Source organism: Aedes aegypti, chromosome 2 (genome assembly GCF_002204515.2).
Source record: "Aedes aegypti strain LVP_AGWG chromosome 2, AaegL5.0 Primary Assembly, whole genome shotgun sequence".
In the NCBI taxonomy this organism is placed as follows: Eukaryota; Metazoa; Arthropoda; class Insecta; order Diptera; family Culicidae; genus Aedes; species Aedes aegypti.
This window is the reverse complement of record NC_035108.1, coordinates 126,532,840-126,550,321: the sequence shown is the minus strand read 5'-3', so window position 1 is coordinate 126,550,321 and position 17,482 is coordinate 126,532,840. Positions and strand designations below refer to the sequence as shown.

At 38.3% G+C, this 17,482-nt stretch overlaps 1 protein-coding gene across 4 annotated transcripts in view; it reads right to left on the bottom strand.

Annotated features, from left to right (window-relative positions):
* Positions 1 to 17,482, bottom strand: part of LOC5573486 (myb-like protein AA) — a 166,874-nt gene that overhangs the window by 121,903 nt on the left and 27,489 nt on the right. The window lies entirely within an intron of this gene.

Here is a 17,482-nt window from a genome sequence, read left to right as displayed (position 1 = left end):
TATCAGCCTAAACATAAAAATAAAATAAAATCACAGAGAATCGATATCCAATTCCAATTTTAAGAAGTATAAGAACACAAGTATTTGTGTGTAGCCGTAAACTATGCCAGTGGCTATGAAGGCATATTTGTGTGGTAATTATTTTTAACTAATCTAAAAAAAACTATCGTTTATCGATTACTTACAGAGCTTCTAGCCCTTTTTTTGGATGCCCTTTCTCTGTGAAATATTACATTACATATTAAATAATAAATGTTTAATAATAACTTTTCGTTTCATATATGATATGTGGTTCAGATGCGTGGTTCTCAGTTGCAGCTCGACATTCTGCGAATAACGATAGTATAAATAAATGTTTTCGAAAAAGTCCGGCTTGTTTTTTTTTTTCTGAAAAGTAAAGCGGTTGAATTATCTTTAGGCTGCGTAGTACCATATATTTTTATAATGTTCATGTACCTAGGGAATCGACTGCTATAAAAAAATGAATATCACAAAATAACTTATATTTAACAGCTATAATGAATGATACAGTAATTATTCATAAAGAACACGAATCAAAACAAATAGTAAACAAAATATGCTGTAATATAATGTAATTCAATAAATGTGAAATAAAACAGTACATAGTATAAAATAATTAAACAATATAAAGTAAAAAAATATAATAATTCTGCAATAATGTACAGAAATAAAATAACATATATAAAACCATAAATTACACATCAACACACTACAATTTGTATCAATACAATGAAATAATGTTTGTTTGTCACTATTTGATTTTATAGTCAGATTAAATTAGATGAAGGACGTGAAATTTCAAATCGAACATCGTATTAAACAGTTTCATTCTCCCCGGGATAACTAAAAAATATAATAATAATAATTGACAACAGATTAACAGATTTGAATGATTTGCTCGTTCTGTACATCATCTAGGATCCTGACTTAACGTTTGACAGAAAATTGCTGAAATTCACTGAAAAAGTTAAAAACAATTAAAACACATTTAAAATTTTGTGGAGACCTTTGCACAGACTAGCGTAGAGTTTACTATGTGACAACATAACTTTTGCCTTGTTTACTTTTATCCAAAGAGTGAGAAAAACATGTATGCAATTTAATATACTGTAAAGATCCGATTTTGTCAGCCGCTTTTATAATATGACATAACATAATATAATAGAATCTACAGTAAACTCCATCAAGTTACAGAACATAGAACCAGTGCTACTGCGATCCAAAGGATTATCGAGTTAGCCATCAAAACTAACTTTTGCTCTGGTTCTCTAACTCGATATTAAGATACGAAGCATCGTGTAGGGGATAATTGATTGTAATACAATGTAATATAATATAAGGGTTCATTCACAAATTTCACAACGCTAAAAATGGTCATCTTTGACGCCCACCCACCCCCTCGTAATGCATTTTGTATGAATATTTTTCGAATTTCGTATGAGCTGTAACATCTTAAGGACACTCACTCACCCCCTTCAGCGTTGTAAATTTATTTAAATGAGCCACTATATAATATGTTATATAATACAATACAATATAATATAAAACAATTAAATATAAACAATTCTTCGATAAATGCTGCCATACGTGTAGTTGATAATCTGCTGTCGGAAATTGGTCGGCAACCCTATAAGTTCGTGTAAGTTTTTGACCAGAAGGAAAAAATCATTATGTTTCCATAAAAACCTACGAATACTAAGATCTAGTATTTGGTATTCTAATATACACAAAAAAACACACACAACAGAAAGCGACGAAACAGCGTATGAATCAATGCACGAGTTCACTAATATGACGTTTGAGCGGTGCCGAATTCACTGGTTTCCATGGTCACAGCAAATCTCCATATGTCGATGTGAAAAAAATATTATATAACACTATATAAGTAGTGTTCAACCCATTACATTTGCAGCTTCATCGGTTAACTAAAACTCAATATTTGCTTCTGTAGAGTTTTGATAAAAATTGTTAGAGTGAGACAAAAAATAGAGAAAACAACACGGTCTCCCGTGTCAGTTCTTATAAGTTTACAACCACCGATGCATCATCTTTGCATTACAATACATCGTAATCCATCACCTCCACACACATACAGTCCAGGTCCACAAGCTGCCGATATCCATCTCTTCCATCAAATGAAAATGATTTCTGCATACAATTAGACCCCAATACTGTCTTATTTTCTACCAACATTGAAATAAATCTGCAGAACGATGTCGGCTCATGAGTCTATACGTGCCCTAAATTCTTTGGTTCGTTTAACTTTTTCTGAGCGTCGTGTGCAGGTGCTGTCTTACTCTCTCCCACGGGCAACTTGCAAACAGCACGCCCAAAAATCCAACATTTTACAGCATGCTCATGGGGCCGTCCAATAATGACGTAAGCGTTTATGGGTGTAGGGCGGGGTTTGAAATTTCATACGTGCCATTCAATTATTTGTTTGTTTGAAAATAACAAATCTTACCATAGGGGGATGGGGGTGAAAACCCTGAAAATCGTCTTGCGTAATTAATGGACGGCCCCTTATGTTGAAAGACAAAAACATAACATGTTTGCGAATCAGAACAAACTCACCGGATACTCAGCCCTTCGGAGAGCTCGCCTTCTTACACCCATGCAACACAGTCAAACTTTACCACTATCGCCGTATGACTCACACAAGCATATCATTTTCTTTCGAATTCTTCTCTGTCTTCATATCTCTCACTCAAACTTGAAAAAAGTGAATGGAGGAGCAAAATTGCTTCCAAACAAATCACACGGAAGCCACTTTTAAAATTTATATTTTCATTCTCAACATCTAGGAGTATGGGAACAAAACACTAACGAAACAAAACTGATTATTTCATTTCGTAAAATTTTCAACTTTTTTTTGCACTATCTCAAATTTTTGCCCTCGGGCAAAGGAAAGACATTCATCTTCACTCGCGGAGAAAACAACGCAGACGTCCACTCGCGACGGAGTAACAAACCGAACTGAGGATCCCCTCCACGTCGTTTTCTTATGTATAAAAAATTCAGGGTCGGTAGACACACTCAAATCTCTATCATTGAGTTCTCCTACAAGAGCAAAATCATTTCAGATCTGCTTCGCATGAGATTTTGATGCATAATTACTTGCTCACGCTCATGCTGTCAAACTGACACACGAGTCCTAATTTTATCTATTGTGTGCGCTCGCATTTACACAACACGCATAAATGTTATCATTCGCGGGAGATAATTAGTCACGATAGAGAAAGAAAGACACACACCATCCTCTGCTTGGTACCGTTAAATGGGGTGAAGTTGATCACTTTAGAGCGATTCTGTTCTCTAATACCTAGTAGGATGCATGTTTTATTATCCAAATATTTTTAAAACCAGTACTGGTTGGATGTTTATTGAACCAAAAAAACGATTTTTTTCGAAATGTTATGAAAATAACAAAAACATTTTTTAGAAATAAAAAGTCTAATTTTTGAAGCCGAGGTGAAGTTAATCAATTTATGCGATGGGTTAAATAAATAGATATGCTATTTACTAAATTTGGGGTCACTGATCCTGAATAAAGTCTTACAAATCTTACAACTTGTTGATAATTTAATCAATTTTAGATTTGAATCTTGTGAATTACAGAGTACACCACATTTAACGCCTGAAAATATGCAATTTCCTTGGAATGAGCTACACGCTCACAAAAAGGACATTTTTTTCTCTGAAAATGAATTTTTATCGTCAATGCAAATTTAAAACTGGGTTCACAGAACATATCTGAGATGTATAGAATAGTTTATTTGAATAGTGTCTTAATGTAGCCTTGGTTATAGCCGAATGTTTGAAGTAGAACCCTTCAATGGTTCATCACACAATTCCTAGAAATCTATTTTTTCCTAGGTATAATTATCTAGAATGTCGAACCGAATGTAGAAACATCTACAGCAGATATCAGGTGAAGCGATACCACAGAAATTGGGATAATTGAAAACGGGTCATAGGTTTCTTGACAGTTTAAGCGTGTGGGTACGGGAATGATCAACTTCTCCCCACTGATCAACTACACCCCGAATTACGGTACTGATCACGTACCATGCGAGAGAGTCAATATCAACATTCATAGAGCTCTCCGAATGCGATGTGTCACGAACTGTAATGATACATGAACTGTTACACACTTTGAATATGGTTCAATCGGCTTAATCAGATCAAAATCCAGAATCTGTTTACAATAGAAGGTTATTTCTAGCAGAAAATCAAAGCTGTGTGGAAAAACTGTAGACTTGTGAGTCTACTCATGCATGGTGGCTTGGTTGTGGAGTAGCGTGACCAACAACTCAAGCGTGAAAAATATCACGCATGGGAAATGAAATTTTAAGATTCTCGCAACGCCGGAAAAAATCGAAATTTTTAATGAAACTTTTGCCGAAACGAAATTTTTGCCGAAACGAAAATTTTGAGCCGAAACGCTCCGGCCTACCTAACTACTACTTCCAGCGTTATCGTCGCCTAACATTAGGTTCAATGTGCTGTATTATATGTGAGGAGCTAAGTATATTGACAGCTATAGTAGCTGTCAAAATACGTTGGGTGAGGAGATGCTTCTGTGTAATACACATCCGTTTGCATATGAGCAATTCTCGCTGAAACCAGGCCGCCATCGGCACCCATCGTTAGAATTCCAATTTGAAGTCACTAATCGCTAGTTTTCGATAAAACCTAAGGGTGGTCCTTTCAGTTTTCTCAAATTGGTGGACCCCTCGTAGGCCAGCTAGCTAAACAGTTTGCGAAAAAGCCCATTTTTTGATAAATCTTGGCTATTTCTTCACGTGATATGTCTCATATTTCCCTTGCAACACATAGCAAACTTCGTGGCATCGTATAGAGAAAGGATATAGCTTTCATTTGAAGTTAAAAAAAATGTTGGCAGCCATTTCGAATTTGGCTGCCATCTTGAATTTTGTTAGAAAAAACGTTTTTTCACCATAAGCACACCGCTTGTTTTGAATTCTGAGATCACCATCAGAAAGCTGAGAAAAAATTGCGTAAAATAGGCTACTTGGTGAACAATGGTATTACCCTTTGAAATGAACGGTTTTTTAAATCATGTTCTACGATTTGAACGTATATGCAGCCATTCCATGAAAAACCGATCTAGTGGGTCTCCGAATTCCGTGAAAATTTGCTATTTTGTTCCTTATCCGAAATAAGAATACACCTATTTTTGGATTTTTTGATTAGGGTGACCATTTCCGAAATAGGGTGACTAGAAAAATCGCGATTTTGCAAAAAAATTATTTTTAAAAAAATTATAACTTTTGAACCGTTCGACCGATTTTCAATATTTTTGAACGAATTGAAGGCTAAAAATTTTGACTTTTCAGGAAAAATATAAAATTTCACAAAGATTGTGTTTTTACATGAAAAAACTCAATAGTTTCCGTTTTTTCGTGTTTTGAAGGCCTCGGGACCAAAGGGGCTATCGCTGTTCTCATTTTTTCTTGAAAGTTCAGAAATTTTCAGCAATGTATGTTTTTTAGTTTTAGAGATATATTTTTTTGAAAATAAAAAATCAGTCATGTTTTATCGGCACACACTTTAGGTCTCAGCGCATTAGATTTGTAATGTTTGAAAAAAAAATTATAACTTTTGAACAGCTTAACCGATTTCCAATATTTTTGTATGGAATGAAAGCTTAAGGTCTCAACTTTTCAGAAAAAATAGAACAGTGGATACGAGTAACTGACACTGAAGAAGACTGCAAGTGGTAGTCGAAATACGCGTATCTGTCAAAGATAAGCATTTAGGAGCGGAATTAAAAGGTACACGGTACTCCATCTACTTTAAAGTTTCTCTATATAGAAACTATTGATTTTTTTCATGTAAAAAACACAATTTTTGTGAAATTTTATATTTCTCCTGAAAAGTCAAAATCTTTAGCCTTTATTCCGTCCAAAAAGATTGAAAATCGGTCAAACGGTTCAAAAGTTATATTTTTTTTAAAAATAAAAATTTTGCAAAATCGCGATTTTTCTGGTCACCCTATTTCGGAAATGGTCACCCTAATCAAAAAATCCAAAAATACGTGTACCCTTATTTCGGATAAGAAACAAAATAGCAAATTTTCACGGAATTCGGAGATCCACTAGATTGGTTTTTCATGGAATGGCTGATATACAGTATAAAACAACTATATTAGCTTCAAAATCATGTAAAAAGATCTGGAATCGGATGAGTATTCGTGAAGTTATGGCCAAACAAAGTAGATTTTTCTGGTAAAGAGAGGAAAAATTTAGGGAAAACCAGTTTTGATTTTAGACACCCTTGATATTCTACATTTTTTTTTATAAATTTAATTTTGAAGAGAAAGAGCTTCCAAATTGGTTAGTAAATAACAAAGTTATGAAGACTTCACTGAAGGTCATATTTCATAACTTGAAAATTCACCTACAAGCCGCTTGCGCCACTTCTAAATCTTAATATTTTTGGCTCAAATTTTAATATTTCCCTATTTTTGTGAAGAAAAGCACACGAATTTTCGGTTTTGTGCAGAAAAAATCACTTTTACTAGATTGATAGTTATTTGTACTTAATCGCATGTAAGCTATGGCAAAAATTTATTGTCAAAGCCTTGCTGCATTTTCAGCCGACCAGGAAGTCTATACTCACAGTCTGAACTGCCATTAGCGAGATCAACTATTTCGATATTTGTGTTATAATTGTACTCTCAGATGTACCAACATAGTGTTAAACTAAAGGTATCATCAATTACACACCTGTCGCCACCCTTCACTAGCTTCACTTACCTACAAGAAGAGCGCGCGCGCCATGTCGTTCACCACTTTAATCTTTCCTTTGCTCTTCGTCTCAATGTCTGAGAAGGTCTCAATCATAAGTCGCATTTTCTTCGCCCAGTTTTCAATCCATCTCAATCTCCAAGTGGAGTCTTAGATCATTTCCGGAACTAATTCAATTATCGGTGCGCGGAAAGTGGAAATCGTTCCCACCGATGATGACGGCGACGAAGTCGATGAAGCGAAGATCCGACCCACCAACAGAGTCTCGTTTTGGAGCAGATTACGGATGACGACGTTGTTTGTCTGCTTATGATGCTCTCCACAGCATGGTGATCTTGCACTTCACGCAACCAGTCAAAACTCAGAGCAAGCACAAACATATGATAGCTCTTGAATGGTGCACGATGCCGCCTCCGGAATTTCCTCAACGCGCCGGTTGATTGTCACTTCCTCCCTGATAGCAGGGTGTGTGTGAGTGTAGGATTAAGTGGTTCAAAATACACTCATGGGGTAAGTAGAGTCTAGTACACGACACTGCAGATGGCCTTACAGTTGGGGTCGAAATACGCGTATCAGTCAAAGGATACAAACTCTAGTGGAATTAAATGGTATAGTATTGAATTCCGCTTTTCATCTACTTATAGGTATTCTAAACAGCTCGAAGATTTATTATTACAAAAACATCTGTATTTTCAACCACCTTCCCCTACCGACCGGCCGATTCATAAGTTTGTTTGAAGAAATCGTTGAACTCCCTTTCGCACCATCGCGCGTCGCCCATAATAGGAATTTAAATGCGCAATGCGCATAATATTCATAAGCGATCCAAGCGCATGAAATCGCACGCTATTTGATTGCCGATTGTGTTGTGTCGCGGTGGTGCTCTCCGAAATGGAGACAAAACTGTGAGAAGGGGCAGCCGGTTTTGTTTTTTTAGTCACCGACGATCCACGAGGCAGAAGAATTTCGCTGAATCGTTTAATATCCGGGCTCGTCTCTGCGGTGGGACGTCACGTCGACGGTCGTTAGGGCGCTTTGCGGGGTGTGCGGGGCTACGCAGGGTACAGTTATTGTGTTTTATTGCTATTACGACCGAAGTTATACACAACGAACAGCGGCCTGTTGTAGATGAGCGGGAAGGAGTCGACTGATGGCGATGTTATGCGAAATTAATCAACGGGGTTTTCAACGCCTTGTCTGTGGCTTGGTTTCCATTTCCGATGACTCAATTCCGATCGAATGAGGACTAGAATATATTACGACATTGGAATTTCTAAACGGCTTTCTCTGCTACAGTACAGCGTGGGGATTACACACATAGGGTTTTCGTCAATGAATTGCCGCATCCAGAACCTCTGCTAATTGGTACATTGCCCAGGATGCGGTGAGGTTTACGCTGGCCTAAAACGGCGAAAGAACTAATGGACGTACCTTCGTTCCGTGAAACCGTAGCATGTCTTAGATTACGTTCTAAATCCGTCGCTTTGTTGGGCCAACGAAGCGGGAGTAGGCTTGAATGCCAATACCTGACATGCATCGAGCTGGCTCTGAACATAGTACCTCAGTACCTCATGAAGGACTATGTTAAGTCTGGACACTACGGCGAAGACAGGCACTGACCGATAACGCTGAGTAGGTCTGAGTGCTACGGGGGGACGCTTATCGAGTGGTCATGGCGAAAGTAAAAGGTCCATCAATGCCGGTGGAAACGGTTGCTGAAAAACTGAAGGTTATTTTCGAGGGTCTCTTCCCAATGCATGATCTGACACCGTGGCCAACCACACCGTATGTTGACGAGGAAGAAGCAACCGCTGAAGATCGTCTCCAATGACGAGCTTGTAGCAGCGGAGAAAGCATTGAAGGTGCAAAAGGCCCCCGGACCGGATGGAATACCGAATGTGGCACTTAAAGTGGCGATCCTGGCGTACCCGTATATATTCCGGAAGGTGATGCAGAAACGCCTGGACGAAGGTCACTTCCCAGATATATGGATGATCCAAAAGCTGGTGCTGTTAACGAAGCCATGAAAACCACCCTGTGATCCATCATCATACGGACACATATGCTTGCTGGATACACTGGGCAAACTCTTGGAACGGATTTTCCTAAATAGGGTGGCTAAATGTACGGAGAGCGAGAATGGACTATCAGAAAGGCATTTTAGATTCCGGGAGGGAAAGTCGACGGTAGACGCAATTCGGACAGTCCTGAAGAGGGCCGAGGAGGCATCGAAGCAAAAACGAAGAGGATATCGTTACTGCCTCGTAGTTACGGTAGACGTTAAGAACGCGTTCAATAGCGCCAGTTGGGATGCCATCGTCACATTTCTGCATATAATGCGGGTTCCCGACAATCTGCGCCGGATTCTCCAGAGCTACATCGAGAATCAGGGTTTGGTGTATGCAACCGACGTCGGCCGAAAGAGTGACTGAGATTACCGTCGGGGGATATGTCATTGCATCACAGCGGTCACAGCTGAACTTCAACAGCCACGTCCACTATGCATGTGAGAAGGCGTCCAATGCACTTATAAGGATCAAGCCGAACGCTCATGGCCCGAGAAGCAGTAGCAGGCGTCTTCTGGCTAGCGTATCATCGTCGATACTGGGATACGGAGTTCCCGTCTGGGGTACAGCTCTGCAAACCAAGCGCAATCGAGACAAGCTCATCAGCACGTGCCGGTTCATGGCCATGAGAGTAGCAAGCGCATACAAAACAATATCGTCGGAGGCAGAATGTGTGACCACCGGGATGTTTCCGATTTGCATCACCCTGGGAGAAGATATCGAGTGTTATAAGCGGAGAGGCACTAGACAGGTGAGGATATTGATGAGGTTCGGCTCGCTGGTCAAGTGGTAGCAAGAACGGGATACCTCTGAGAAAAGTAGATGGATACACAAACGTATCCCGTATGTGGTGACCTGGGAAAACAAGGAGCATGGCGAAGTGTACTTCCACCTGACACAGTTTCTATGGTTGCTTCAAACAGTACTTGCATCGGTTCGGCCATGCGTTGTCCCCGTCATGTTCCGTGTGTAATGAGAGAGAGGAAACGCCGAAACATGTTGTCTTCGATTGCCCGAGGTTCAACATGTAACGAAGCGCAGCGCAGTGGTATGCAGAATGATGAGCGATCCTAACCTTTGGCATCTGGCGAACAATATGGTGGTGGAGATAATGTCTATCTTGCAGAGAAACTGGTGGGAAGAGCTGCGAACCGAGAGGTAGAGATCAGTGCCTGGCATCGGGTCGTTGGGCGCTAATGAACCGGAAGTCAACCCCCAACCGGACCGACTTCGGCACTCGACCCAAGCAGCACAACTTGTTACAATTAAGTTGTTGTAAATTAAAAGCAACAAATTCAAAAACTGAAAAAGTGTTATTGTAACATCAAATACAATCGCTATGTAACCGAAAAAGCGCAAAATGTGGGACCCTATGTAACTTACCAATAGTTACTAAAGATGTTGCTTTGTAATCATTACTAAACTTTATTTGTTGCATATCGATTACAATGCAATTGAAAGATAACATACTTTTAGGTTACATCTAATGGTTTGAGTAACATTCAGAACATCGAATTAAGGTTTTGTAGCAACAAATTTGACGCGAGACATATTTCTTGAAAGTTATGAAATGTTGTTTGAAAACAGTTCGGAAGTTGATGACTATGGATGAAAAAATGGATTGATAAAATATGGATATTCGTGTTCTTAGACGTGAATTTATCTTGCCGACAATTTTTTTCTGGTGAAATCAATGATTATGCTTTCTGAAAAATCATGCGCTCACGGTATTTTGCATATTGATAGACATGAATATATTTGAATTTTTGAAATTAAATTCAAACTATCGCCATACAGTGAAATTAGTTTGGTTTTCGAAAGAAACAAATATATGTATGGCTTTACTTCTACAATAAATCAGTGTTCTATTCTCAAATATTTCTGAAATGTGTCTTTTTTTCTTATTGTGGTCGCCATTAATGAATACCTATATGCGTACACTACCGGCCAAATGCTTAATTCCGTTCCAATGCCAATGCAATTTTTTTATAAAAAATATTGGTCCGTTGAGTTCTTCATTTTTTATACTTTGGTTTTATTTTGCTTAAGGTGATTATAGACCGAAGCCAAACCTCAAATTTTCAAGAGCACAAGACTTGAGAACCAAACAGCGCACCGCGTTGAAAATTTATCCCATTGGTCACCACCAGCAAGCAAGTAATTTTATTGATTTTCAACGCGAACTGTTGTCAGATTCTCCAGTCTTGGACACTTGAAAATTCAATGTTTGGCTTCGTTTTATAATCACCTTAAAACATTAATAAACACATCACGATATAATAATGAATATATTTGGAATTGCTGATGTTCAATTTTGGCAACACGGCTAATGTTGTTTATAAGCTCAAGGGATATCATAACTCAAGTCAACGGATTGGAGATTTTGCCGCTAGGTGGCACTAGTGAGAATGAAACATTTGTGTTGCAGATATTTCAAGATCCTGGCCACTTAGAAAGATGGTGTCTTCGGCATTGGCTATCAAGAGATCAAGAGATTCTACGTTTCTGGTCTTTCCAACAAAATTATACAGTACGTCAAGGGCTATCATTCTCAAGTCAGTTGATTCCAAATTTTGCTATCAGGCGGCGGTAGTGAGTATGTAGCTTTTTGATATCGCAGAAATCTCAAGAGATAAATCTTCTTGTTAATCAAGGGCTATAATTTTTCAAGCAATTTGAATTTTGCCACTTGGCAGAGTTAGTGTGCATGAAACTTTGAATTTGCAGCTATCTGTGATACCTAATAATTAAGAAAAATGGCATCTTCGGCAAAGTTGTTCAGTGCTTCTAGGGCTATCAGTGTTCAAACCATGAAATTCAAATTTTTACCACCCCTAGTAGTGACGCTCAGACTATTGACCACATAAATATGGCACCTGCGGTAAATATGTTCAGAATCTCAAGTACACGCCACCTTTCTAAATGGTCAGGATCCAGAAATATTCGCAAAACAAAAGTTCCATGCTCACAAGTGCCACCTGGTGGCAAAATTTCCAATCTCTTGGCTAGAATAATGATAGCCCTTGAATCACTAAACAACTTTGCCGAAGACGCAATCTTTCTAAGTGGTCAGGATCCTGAGATATCCGCAAAACAAAAGTTTACTGCTCACTAGCGCCGTATGGTGGCAAAATCTCGACTCTCTTGGCAAGAATAATGATAGCCCTTGAGCTACTGAAAAACTTTGCCGAAGACGCAATCTTTCTTAGTGGTCAGGATCCTGAGATATCCGCAAAACAAAAGTTTACTGCTCACTAGCGCCGTATGGTGGCAAAATCTAGAATCTCTTGGCTAGAATAATGATAGTTCTTGAGCTACTGAAAAACTTTGCCGAAGACGCAATCTTTTTAAGTGGTCAGGATCCTGAGATATTCGCAAAATAATAGTTTCATGCTCACTAGCGCCGTATGGTGGCAAAATCTCGAATCTCTTGGCTAGAATAATGATAGCCCTTGAGCTTCTGAACAACTTTGCCGAAGACGCCATCCTTAAATACCCGCAAAACAAATGTTTTATGCTCACTAGCTCGACATGGTGGCAAAATCCCGAATCTCTTGGCTAAAATAATGATAGCCATTAAGCTACTGAATGACTTTGCCGAAGATGCCTCCTTTCTTAATCCTGTATATAGTCCATTTTACGAAACGGTAACACTGATGTTATTGCTGTTACTTTCACACGTTACCACACTGCCTGCTATCAAATTTTCATTCATAAATTGAGCGATCAAAAACGTCTTGTAAAATGGACTACTCGAAAAACAGAAGTTTAATGTACACTAGTGCCGCCTTTTTGGCGGAATATAAATAAATATTATTGAATTTACAAAATTAAATAATGTTTATTATTTTTAAAATATAAAATATTAGTAGTTCACTCCACGATGGAAAACAATTAATGTTATGTCTATTTGTCTGTATTACATGCTGTTTTCCGATTATGTATAATGAATAAGTGTGATGAAATATCATTATGATATAAAGCATAATCACTTTTACAGCTTCACTGAACTAGATTCCTATTAAAACAACATTATAGAAACTCTAAAATAAATGGAATTATCTGGTCATATACGAAACATTGTACCCCGCAGTGTTGAACATTTCATTTGTTTATCATATATTACACTTCAGTCGCACAGATACTTAGCATTGCGATGTAACGATTTTGAAACTTTTTTATTTACTTTATCTTAACCAAGTATCGTTACAGTGAAACAAAATATATACCGCTTATTGCATTTATGTTACATCGTGTCTTAGATATAACAAATATGGTTACCAATTAACTCTTTTATCGTAGATTTTTGTCACAGTGTAATAATCTTGACAGCTATCAGTGTTTGTTTTGGTCGAATCAAGTTAGAGTCGCTTAGAGCTGCAAACACAGATTTGCGTTTTGATAGTAATCTTGTTTGTCGATTTCCCGTAAAACCGCGTTCAAAATGCCGTTTTTCATTATTCAAACGCGGAAAACTAAAAAATCACGTCCATCGATGACAGTTGTACCCTCGAATTGGGTGGAAGAAAAGCTTGTGTTTTGGCCTCCTAAGAATCTGATCAGCCTGTCGAAGGATGAAACATCGGAGCCAGATAAACAATCCTGGATTAGGCAAAAATGTAAGCTGCTTAGCCGTGCCAAAACATTCCAGGAAGCGGAGGAGGCAATGAACACGCTAGAGAAGCTAACAGATTCCGAAGATGCAATTCAAATGAGTCGTGGTACAAGATCAACTGCTGCAAAAAATACACGAAGTTCCAATGCAAGAGCTACCAATTGGTGAGTTTCCTAAATTACTATTTTTTCATGTATTAGGGAGCCGGATCCCATTCGTGGCACTTTGGATTAACCTAATCAGGGGGGTTTATTGAATTCTACAGAGTTCACATTTAGCCGCAATATGCACCGTGTTGAAGTGCTCCTTGTTGCTAAGTTTCGAACAATCCGGCTTATAAAAACCCCCGATGCCAAAGTGAATCATGAAAGTGCCCAAATAGTTCTGCACCCTATATAATATCATACCTTACCATCCAGATTCCACCAACTGTCGCACATGACGAGGTACCCACCAGTGCTGAGGAAATTTGCCATTCAACGACACCTTCACAATCGAACCAGTCTCAGCCGTTGCATGGCACACAAATGTTGCAGTCAGAAACAGCAGTGGCTTGTGAGCCCGACATGGTTCCTGCTCCGACTTGTCGACGAATTGTTGATACACATTCCGAAGTGCATCATCATGAGAAAGCTCAGCCCAACATTACCGTTCGTCCCGTTTACCCAGATATCACAACTGTTCATCAAAAACCAGCCAGAGTTCCAAATCACCAATCTATCACCAATCAACAGATGCATTGCTTGACTTCAACTAAAAGTACGAGTGCATCTTCTATAAGAAATGCGAACGTAATGCACCTTGCTCCTGTGTCATCAACTCTGAACATATCATCTATAGAGCATGCCCGGCCTATGGTAAGCTTCATATTACTTTTACACATTCTTTCTCTAATAACTTCTCTAATAATACAGCACGAATCTACATCAACCTTCAATCCAAGTTCTTCGATCATCAACATTGGAACTACGCGTGCAAGTTTACTAGGTACAGCTGCTCTATACAACTGTGGTTCAACTGCAAATACAGCTCATCGATCCTCACTTGGTGTTCAGCATCAGATCGCGAACTATGTCACATCTGAACCTCCTCGAACACATACTGTGGTTCCCACGCGTCATCAAATTCAAGTTGGACTTGATGAAATCGTGAATCATCCATCTACTTCTGGTGGTTCGGTAAGTCACTATACTAAAACAATAACTAAAACAGTGCATGCACCTTCAATTTTTAGTTTGATTCAAATGGCTGGTAGCCGATCTCTTTTTTCCTGTTAGATCTCTAAATGGTCTCTAATTTAATGCATAGAGTATCTAAAGTTCCTATTTTAAAGGCAGTCAGTCGCTACCAGCCCTGATTTCATACACGGTGTATATGACAGAAGAACATTATCAAAAAATAAGTATCTTCGAGACATCTATGAAACACAAGATTGGATCCTCCCCTTTAATTTTGTGCTTAAACGGAAATGATGTATCAAGGGTAATTTTCTCGTAAAATTTTGGGTAAAAATTACCCAAACAAAGGTATTTCCTAGAAATTTGTTCTAGAATTGTTGAAAAATAAAAAAATGCGATTTTGCACAATGTGGCAAGGTAGGGTCCAAACTATCTTTGGTATCTATCTCGAAGATACATATTTTTTTAGATAATGTTTTATTCTTGCATATTAAACCCTCCAGCGTTTCTCAATCAAAAACTATTTTAAAATTTAGTCATTGTTGTCAAACACACAAAGCCAATTTTAATCATCACATTAGCATTAATTTAAGTATTGATTCAAAGTTAATTTTTATTTCTGTTGCAGATTCCAAGGCAAATCGCAGTTCCTATTGTTATAGGAGATGACGGAAAACAATATGCACAGCTTGACAACGAGTGCTTCTATCCAATCGAGGAAAACAGCAACGAAGTGTTCGTCAATCAAATGCCACATACCATCAAGCAAGATGAACTCGATATAGGTGCTGATAATGAGTTAGATATGAATGAGTCTCAACCAGAGTTTAACGATCCGGACTGCCCAACTATTGCTACTGAACTGCGTAAGATGAATGAACGATTTGACATATTCGAAAGGAATCTATCCTCGCTTACGAGTGAGTTATGCAAAATAAATGAGCGATTGCATACTCAGGAGGGTCTGCTCACTCGATTGACGGAGTTTATGGCTAACTTCAATAGACTTATGTCAACGAAGAGTTCAATGGATATTACTATGACTAGTCGCCACGAAGAGGACTTTTCTGAATTTGAGAAAATGCAGTTTATTGATTCTGATCAATTTTTCAAAGATTTTGAGCATAGGTTGGCAGATCCAAAATATTCTGAAAAGTTTTTCAGGTATTTGCATTCAATCTATAGCTTGAATGGTAAACGTGACAGCGGGCCATTATTCCGAACGATTGTTCGAAAGCTAGTGGCTCCAAAAGTTTTCCTTCCATATTCGTGGATTGGAAACAAAAGAGCAAGGCGAGGATCTCCAAATGATTCTGGGGAGAATATAAACTTCAAAGAAACGTTCCCCAATTTCATAAAGATAATGCATCAAGTACTTCTGGCAGCGGATTGTTCAAGTACACGTGAACAAAACGAAAATTTGTTTAAAACTATGTTGCGCTACAAGAATGTGGAGATGCAGCGTTATGAAAGTGGAAACGGAGAGCGCCGTGCGTCGTCATCACGAAAAAGAGTAAAAAAGCAGAAAACAGTCTCTGCTGATACTGTGCAACCTATCGAAAACGTGAACCACATCGAATCTTCTCAAACACGCCCAGTAACAGTAGAACAGCCGTTCCAGGATCAAAGCGATACAAGTGAATCTGAAAACGGAGAAGATTCATCCGACACCGACGAAAGTGAGTAAACGAGAACTGTTTGGACTTCATACAGTACAGTTGAAGAACATTGAAATTTGTTACAATAAAAATTGAACTGACAAATGTATGTATATGGTACGAATTGATTTTTACTTGAAAACATATACAAATAAAAGCAATTTCCATGAAAAATTATTACAGATAGTGTGTTCCTTTTATTTAAAACAATTAAATCCTTTCATTTATCTCATTGTGTGAATCAATGGAAAGACAACAGATTTCGGGAGTGTTTCATCTAAGCAATCTATTTTTACCATTTTGCAAAAAATGTCAGCTGAATTAACTAAGATGTTTGTGGCATATTCAAGGTTCGTTCCAAAGATTTGTAATGACGATGACAAAACAGGTTTTTTGAACAAATCAAAAAGGTCACCCAGTGACCGTCCAAATATTTGAACAGAATCTGTTTGATTGCTGTGTACAATAAAATCTACTGACAAGACTTTCATACATTTTGTTAGAATCCACCTGTCCACTGTTTTTTGAGTATCTATGCAAAAGTCGCCGAAGTCAATGAATGAATATACATCTGTATTTTCTGTTAACTGGAGAGATGATAGCTGATCTGCAAAATGATTCTTGGGAAGTTTTACTTTTAGAAACGGACGTTGCTGGTATCCAGAAATAGTTTTCTGATTAGATACTCCACCTTGCATTTCGCATATCCTCCTAGCAACTTGAGAAAGCGGTAGATTTCCGCTACGAATCAAACGCTTCAAGGTGTACAATTTAGACTCAAATGGGTACGCGTCAAAAGTATCTAGAGGTCCGAATCTTTCCACGTCGTCCACCAAATGTGTTAGGCTGTGTACATTACTACAAAATAGTTGCTCGCCGTACAATGTCTTCACCCCACCGAGAAAATCAGTTATTAAACACCGGGCAACTTTATAATTCTCCGGGTTTTGGTTATGTCTACTACAAATCTGAATAGCACAAAAGAAATTCAAAAAATGTTCAACAAGCTCTGCAGACTGAAAGGACTTTTTAAGTACTATCACACTTAGGTATAACAAAAATGTTCTCAGCTCTGTGCCTTTCCATCGAGGAAGATGTTTTTTTTTTTTTAAAAGACACTGACACGTTAATGCTTCCAGTGGGCATTTATGCCCTTTGAAGGAAGCACCAC